We start from the raw sequence: 8,993 nt of genomic DNA, 5'->3' as shown, positions 1-8,993 counted from the left end.
CAGTAACACCATTATGTTGTGGAGTATATCTAGTTGTTAACTGATGTTGAATATCATTTTCTTCCATGATACTATCAACTACAGTATACTCTTTTCCTCTATCAGTTCTTAATATTTTGATGCTTTTACCAATCTGTTTCTCAGCATATGCTTTAAAACTTCTAAAACCATGAAAAACATCACTCTTTTGTCTAAGTAAACACTACACCATATGGCCCGATTCGAGGCATATCGATTTTTTGGTTCGAGACACATATATATTTCTTTAGTGCTTCCACTCATATAAGAGTCTCAAACAAAAAATATGAGTAGCTTTAGTTCTGATTTTTCAACTACTCTTAAAAGTGTCTTAAAATGTGTCTCTACAAAATTTAATAACTTTAATACATATCTAATTTATCATTTCTTTTTCATTATAATTCCATTGTATTTCCCTCCAAAACTCTAAACTTCCCCCCAAAATTCCCTCCCTTTCCAATTTTCTAAATCTCTCACATTATTTTCCCTCTAAAATTTCCCCCAACATTTATTTCCCCTCAAATTCCCCCTCTAAATCATTGTCTCACACCAAATCATTTTGAAAGATGATTTACATTAATTCCCACCATTTATTTTAGTTCCCACCTTATTTTGGGTTGTTTTGAAATTTAGACAGTATTAGTAATAAAAATCTGGTCCTTACTAAATAAAACCACTCGTCGAATTCTCTCTCTCTCACTTTTTTCATCGCCTTCTCTCTTCTTCTCGAACCTTACTTTTCTCAGCTCAAAAAAAAAAAAACCAGAGAAAGATGAGTGAAATCGATTAATAGAGATCGAGTAAGAGAAAGCTAAATCAATCGAAACCAGAAATTAAACCAAAAAACTTCAATTGGTGTATGATTTGCTGACCTAAAAACTCGTATAAAAAAGCCTAATTTACAAATCTTTCGCTCTTAGCTTGAAACTCTCAGAAGAAGATTCAATTGAAGAATTAGAAACCCTAGAAATCTCTATCCTCAGGTAAGAAATATACTGTTTACAGAAATCGAAATTATTTGGATTGATAAACCCTAAAATTTTGATTTCTAATTTCTGTGCTTGAAATTTGCAGAAGAAGATTGAAGTAAAATCTTTGGAGATTCAGGTATTACCTCTAACCCTATTTGTTTGTTTCTTTCTCTTTGTAGATCGAAATTATTTTTATTGATGAACCCTACAATTTTGATTTCTAATTTTTGTGTTTGAAATTTGCAGAAGAAGATTGAAGTAAAATCTTTGGAGATTCAGGTATTACCTCGAACCCTATTTGTTTTTTTTTTCCTCTTTATAATTTGAAATTATTTTGATTGATAAACCTTAAAATTTGATTTGTTCTGTGTTTGAAATTTGCAGAAGAAGATTGAAGTAGAATCTTTGAAGGTTCATGTATTACCTCTAACCCTATTTGTTTTCTTTTCCCTCTCTATATTTTGCAAGTTGTGTGTTTGATTTATGTTTTTATGAACTGATTCCATTTAAGGGTTAATGTCTTTGGTTTTTCACTGTTGGTGTGTGAGTTTTTGAAAGTTAAAGTGTTTGATATTTAGCTTAGAGAGTAAGGTTCATGAATATGATACAGGTGTATGATCTTTAACATGTTCTTGCTGTTGTAGAAGTGTTGAGTGCACTTATTTTTCTGCCAGCATTTTAATATTGGAGATGCTGCTTTTGTGCACAACTTCACATGTCTTTTCCATGTTTTCTGGTAGTTTTTAATTCATGTTAGTGTAGCTGAATAGCATATTCTTAATCTGATTTTGTTTTTGAATCTCGTAGAAATTCAACTCTTTCTCAAAGTGGATATATGGACATTTAAGACGTGACGGGACTGTCCATCCCAGTGCACTTGAAGTGAATGTAAGTTATTTTATTTGTAACAAGTAACTTGTATATATATCTACCAACACCTACTATTTTGGGTATTTATGATCTCATTGGTAAATAATATTTATTCTAGCAACATATTTTTATTCTAAATGTAGGGCAAAGTATCAGGGGCTCTAGAGAGGAACAAAGGAAAAGGAAAACAACCAAGTTCTAGTAATATGGTTTCAGCTGAACTAGAGGAGGTGTTTGGAAGAAAACAAAGTGGTGGGATTCGTGGCTACTCATCCCATATGTCGAAGAAGCAAGTTGGAATGGAAGCAATTGCACATTATGACCTTAAACAGAGAGATAACGAGAATACACTTAAACTAAACAAAATCGAAGACGATATGGGGTTTATGGGCGGTAAACTTATTGGTATTGAAGGTGAATTGCGGTCCTTGGGCATCGCAATGACGGTAAGTTTTAAGTTCCGACTTGTTGTAATGTAGGCAGTATGTTAAAGTTTAATAGTGTATAGATAATGATTTTATCTATTCTTATTCTTAGGAGATGTTGAACTGCATGAAACGCAAGGCACATACATCATCAGCTCGTGTAGGCACTCCCAACCCAGAGAAAGGGTCCAATTCTCACTTAGGTCATCAACATGATCAAGGATTGGATCATGCTGACAGTATATCTGATGAATCTCCTTCCTTGCAAGTTCAACTGCTAGATAATAGAAGAAGGGTTGTTGCATCAGGATGTACTGTTGCCGGCAATTATGTTCATTGTAGAAAGGTGAAGCCAACAGAGAAGAGGGTCTTTGTCGAGGAAGTTCATGATCAGTCTGCGTTAATATGGGATGGTCCACAAGGAGGTGACTCTTACTTTTTGAAGGATCTGGAACTACCTACTTTTATGATCTGGTCTGAGGATAGGTTGAAGTTGGTGCCGACCAAGGTCTGGTAACTTCCTAGTTTGTAATCTTTTTGTGTTCTTTTACGCAACGATGATAGGTTTAACACAAGCATAGCAACCAGTTGGCATTGAGAATTTCTTTATTCTTGGTTTTTGGTGTTATTTTTTGTTATTTCAGACGTAGTTATGCTATTTTGTGCATCAAGGACAGGTTCGACACTAGCACATGGAAAATTCAACTTGTTGCATATAAGAATGTTGTTTCCTTTTTTGTTTATTCCAGCCTTTGTAGCTTTGTCTAGCACAGTGAGGTTAGGTTTTTTTAGGGTCTGTAACTACCTATACTTACTTAATATAATGATCTTATTAATTTGGTGTTCACCAAAACCTTCTTAACTCCGCCAATGCTTGCATTGCCGGTCCCAAGCCCGAAAAAAGGAGGAGGGAAAAGGATTGATTTATACTCTTAGTATCAACTACTAACCCTTGTATCCTTTTTAACTTCAGCTGGTTGGTGTACATGAAGGAGAGCTACTCATACATGGTATCTTTCAGGTGCAATTCTATCCTATACAAATGTACAACCAGGACAAAATGATCTCCCACAAGTAAGTCGATTTTTCTACACTTACTACCCCTGTAAATGAATTCATGATCATGTGAGAGGTAGACCACATGTTTAAGGCAGGCGGGAAATAAACATCTAAGAATTTGACTTGTTTGGTAATAGAAGTTTAAATAGTAGGCATAACATTTTAAGACTGAATGATTTGGAACCACCATTATGTTGTGCATTTTGTAACTGGGTATTGCTTTTTGTAATTGGGTGTTTCTGTAAATGCAAGAAGAAGTGTGGACATAGCAACTGGGTATTGCGTTTTGTATTTTTTCAATAGATTTTGCCATCTATTTCCATTTGTGGTCTGTAGGGTTTCTGATATTCTTTATGATTAAAATATAATATTCTGGTGTCAGAAATCAAATGTGCAGGTGGAGAAAATTTAAAATATAATATTATTTATATTTTTAAAATATGAATTTTATTTGAGACGAATATAAGCATCTCTTGATTTTTTAATGCGTCGCTTTAAATAACCAGAACAATAAAATTGGTTCACTTAATTTACCGTGGGTAAATAATTATGAGACACATATAAACGTCTCAAAATTTAATTAAGAGACGTTTGTAAGCTCTTAATATGTCTCAAAACGTTCCCTACGCCAAAATTGAGACATTTATATGTGTCTCATAAAATCAAGGCAACACATATATATGTCTCGAAACCGTTGATTTGGTGTAGTGAAATATACCCATGCTTTCCTATTATAATCATCAATAAAAGTTATGAAATAGTTATTACCTCCATGTAATATAACTTCTATATGACTACACAAATCACTGTGAACAGTCTCCAACCATTGTTCAACTCTTCTAGATTTGTTCATTGGGAATGGATATCTGTGCTTCTTGCCAAAGATATAATTCTCACATCTTGATTATGGAAGTCCATTGACGGGTAACCCTGACACCATTTCCTTCTTTGCTAAAGTTTGTAAACTGTTAAAGTTCACATGTCTGAATCATTATGAACACAACTACTATAACAACTTTCCTTTTGATACATAATATCCAAAGGAAACAATCTATTCTTGGTCATCTGTACTCTTGTAATAAGCCTTCTATAACGATCATGAATTGCAGAAACATCATTAAAGATGTCATAGAATAACCTCTTTCAGATAATTGATCCATGCTTAATAAATTTTGATGTAAACCAGGTACATAAAACACATCTATGATATACGTTTTAGAATCATTCTTCGGTACAATACCAATGCTTCCTTTTCTCATAACTGGAAATGTAGAATTAATTCCAAACTTTACAGTTGAACATACTGATTCATCAAGATTGTCAAACAAATCTTTTCTTCCACTCATATGATTACTGTAACCTGTATCTAAATACCACATATGTTGCGTCTGTTCTTTAGGTGTATGGCAAGCCAACAACATATTTTCATCTTTCTTTTCTTCTTCTTCCTCTTCTTGACTTTCTTCTATATTTACTTTGAAGTTTGCTTTGTAGTTATTAGTAACTGTCTTTCTAGGTTTTGTACACTCAGTACCAAAGTGTCCAAAATCTCCACAATTACAACATTGTAGTTTTTCTCCATCTACTGGCTTTCTTCCCTGATAAATTCCATTATTTGATCTTCCTCCAGTATTATATCTTCTTTGATATCCTCCATTATTAGGCCTTCCTCCAGAATTTGAATTTCCTTGATTATTAGTCCATCTGACTTGACTATGTAAAACTTCTTCAACTGGTTTTGCAGCAACAGTTTTTTCAAGTAATCTTTGTTCATATGCTTGTAAAGATCCCAACAATTCATCAAGAGTCATAATTGCAGCAGTATTACATTCTTCTATTGCAATACTTTTTGCTTCAAATTTTTCAGGTAAGCTGCGTAAAATTTTCTCTACAAATGCAGAGTCTTCTATTGTATCACCATTAACCTTCATCTCAGGGACAAGATTCAATATCTTTGAAAAAAACTATGATATTGTTTCAGTAGTTTCCATCTGCAGCAGTTCATATTTTCTCTTCAAGGTTTGTAATCTAACCTTTTTGACTTTGTCAGATCCTTTGTAGTAGTTTATAAAACCATCCCAAGCTTTCTTAACTCCCTTAATATATATAAATCTATCCATGATTGATTCATGAATACCCTGATGAATAATATAAGTAGCTTTAGAATTCTTCTTTCTGTTTTCAGTTAAAATAGTTTGTTGAGCTGCTTCAACTAATGCTCCTTCTGGTGGTTCTACATAACCAGCATTCACAACATCCCACTCTTCTTGATATATAAAAATATTCTCCATCTATATCCTTCAGTGTTCAAAGTTTTTACCTTCAAACACCGACACCTTAATAGAACTTAAACTTGTCGCTATCTTCTTAGTGTCAACTCTCATACTCAGAATCATAGAATCTGATACCAGTGCTCAGATACCAGACATAGAAAATATGATGTCAAAGAATTAATGAAAGAACACAAGACAAGATGCTAAATGATATTTCTCTTAATTGATGCAAATAATTCATGGATCAACAACCTATTTATATGTAAACAAACTTGACGCAAAAGAAAAAATCTTTCCTAACATAACTCAAACTCTAACAAAGACTTTTCTAGAATATTCTTACGTAAACAAAATCTAAAACCAGAATAACTTGTACCACAAGTTTACTTCACGTCCAAACTATCAACGTATCAACAATACTTGTTGATCATCTTATCGTATCAACTGTACCAGTTGATCCATTCACACTGTGTCAACTATAATAGTTGATTCCATCTTCTTTCTTCATACTGTGTCAACTAAACTAGTTGATCCATTCTATCTTCTTCATACTATCTTGGTTTAATCTTCAACATACCCCTGAACATCCTGATTCTTTTTTTTCTCGAAGCATGCGTAATATATAAAAATTAAATGTTATTACACGAGGAACATCCTGATGTTCATAAGCTGATTCAACACTTGTCAAACCTGAAAAATTAGGCAAATATTCCTACATCAACCGGAAATCAACTTTATTAAAGCCCCTGATCGAGAAAAAAACAACAAAAAAGAAAAAAAAAAACCTCAAAACAGTTGCATAAACTACTCTAATTCCCATCTAAAAAAACATAAAAACAAACAAAATCCTTAGGTGAACGATAGAAAAGGTAAATAAGCATCAATGCAGTTGCATCAGCTGTTGCTACTACTGCAAACATCCGCGCCATACTGCCATTGTGGTACTTCAACATCGCTGAACCAATAGTGTAGTGTTGGAGTCTCATCAGAAAAGAAGTTTTCCATCCTTCGCCCTATATATATATTAAATCCCAATGTTTTGACTCGATATTATAAGAGCAAACACAGCTATTTCTGTCTTCAAAGTTGTAAAAGGTAAACACAATTTTGCAGTCAGGATCCGCGACAAATAAAACAGGTAAACATTTCCAATGGTAAAGTTTACCGGTCAAGAAAACCGACAGTGATGATAATGATGTAGCAGTACGAGTACTACTTCTCGTTTGTTGTAAGCTAATCTCGTTCATCATATCAATATTGCATCTCACAACCCATTTTCCATCCACATTACCGCTACTACCGTCCCCTTCTCCTTTTAATGATTGGTCACTCAAACTTTCCTTCTTCAAATACCATAATTGCAAGTTATAGTAGTTCGAAAGATGCACATACCATAACAATCCGCCCATCTCAAGCAGATGACTGCGGCACCACCTATCTATCACAGGGAGTTCAATTGTAGACCAAACTTCCTTACAAACGTCAAGTTTAAGTATTTCTGCGCGATATTCTGAATTTTTATATTTTCTGCATATCCAATACATGGAATGATTCAGGAAAACCGGTTTATTTATGTCCATGAAATCTAAACAGCCAAGCCGTTGAAAATAACTCCATGAATCTTCTCCATTTGGTTTGTTGCATTCGTCTCCGAGATTGCGGATGGACAACTTTGGCATGTCTCGTGTACCTAATACAACTACTTTATATTTGGATATGATTGGGTCATAAGCCAAGTAACAATTAAACCTCCAGGTATCACTGCCAACTTGCAACGAATTACCAGTAACCGGGTTATAAACATAATACTAGTAACGATTTTCCAAATAGTAGCATAAAAGCAACCGACCATCAAAGAGTGTTCAATGCTCACATAAACACGACAACGTATAGAATCACCAAAGTCTCATTCGGGTAGTCGAATTGGAATTTCCTTCGCTTCCTTGTTATCAATACTAGGTATCACCCCGACCTACGGCCGGGGCTCAAAGTTTTGATTTCAATAAGACAATAATTAATGGTGATGAATCTATCCTTGATAACATCTTTCTTTGAATCCACCAATCGTTTGCTTCAACTGACATGAATTGCTTGGTAGCTAGGCAGAACCTATCAAGAACAAAAGAATGAAATCATTTACTGTAGCTAATCTCCGGCAAAAGTTAAACCTCAAATATGAAGATAATCGTAATTATTTTACAGAACTAGTGACAAAACCCCTAGGTGAACAAATTAGTGATAAGAAAAAACCGGTCATATTATTTCTACCAAATAAAAACCGTTTCAAATAAAACTGGGACAAAAACCCCAAGCCAAATAATAATGTGTAAATTTAGTTTTTGTTACTTTTAAAAAAGCCAAACATACCCTTCGACCTTTTCTTCTTCTTCTCTGATTTCTTCTTTCTTCTGTCTCCTTCTCCCATCACCATCAGCAACAATGGAACTGAACCAGAAGAACGGCGTTGATTCGAGAGATGAAGAATTCGAGAGACGTTTTCTCTTATTCATTTCCCTAAAACTGAGAAAAGAAGAAGCAGCAGTTGCCGCTGTTTTATCACCTGAAATTGAGAGTAAATATCGTTGCTGTTGATCGAGAAATAGATCGAGAATTGGGAGATGAGAAAAGGGTAAGATAGAGATGATGGACTTTGGTAAGATTAAAGATGGGTTGAATATGAGATTGCAAGAAATTGGATCTGCATCTCGCCTGGGGTTGATTCAGAAATTGAAACTCAGAGTTGAGTTAGATTGAGAAGATGTGAAGATGGGTTCTGCTAGCTTCTGTTGAATTCAGTTGTGGAGTTTTGGATGAACTGAAATGGGGATCTGGAGAAATTGAGGGTTTGTGTTGGTTCTCTTGAAGAAAAAATTAGGGATTTTCTGTCAATTCGAGAAATGAGTGAGGCCGCTGGTGTTGAGGATGGATCTGAAGAATGATGGTGGTGGAATTATGAAACAGAGATGAGAAGAAATCGAAGATGAGCTGCTGTGGCTGCTGGTGATAATGAAATCAGTTAAGCGGAAATGGAACTGTAGATGATCGAAATGATGCATTAATGAACTTGGCAAACTACGATTCGATTTGAGATGGGTTCTGGAGTCGCAAGATGTTGTTGCTGGCATATTCAGATGGAAAAGAATGAGAAGAAGATGAATGGAGTTTTTGGTGCTGTGTGTTGACTGAATTGATGCCTCAGCTGCTATTGAAATTGCAGGTGACGATGGATTGGTGGTACTACAGTTCAGTGAGGTGGTCATGGAAGTGAAGAGAAGGAATTGAATAAGAAGTGCAAGTTGTGTTGAGAACTGGTGTTTAAGAAGATGTAATGTTGATGTTGCTGTTGTTACTGTGGTCTGATGGCAGAGATGTAGGTG

General features: G+C 34.6%; 1 long non-coding RNA gene across 1 annotated transcript; it reads left to right on the top strand.

Moving 5' to 3' along the window:
* Positions 1-800: 800 nt before the first annotated feature.
* Positions 801-1,418, top strand: LOC113321844. The gene is made up of 4 exons (XR_003346889.1): positions 801-1,001; positions 1,093-1,125; positions 1,236-1,268; positions 1,374-1,418. It is a non-coding gene; the product is annotated as an uncharacterized LOC113321844 (long non-coding RNA).
* The last annotated feature ends 7,575 nt before the right edge of the window (positions 1,419-8,993 follow it).

The sequence above is a fragment of the Papaver somniferum genome, chromosome 11 (genome assembly GCF_003573695.1).
Source record: "Papaver somniferum cultivar HN1 chromosome 11, ASM357369v1, whole genome shotgun sequence".
NCBI classification, from domain to species: domain Eukaryota; kingdom Viridiplantae; phylum Streptophyta; class Magnoliopsida; order Ranunculales; family Papaveraceae; genus Papaver; species Papaver somniferum.
This window is presented reverse-complemented; position numbering and strand designations above follow the sequence as displayed.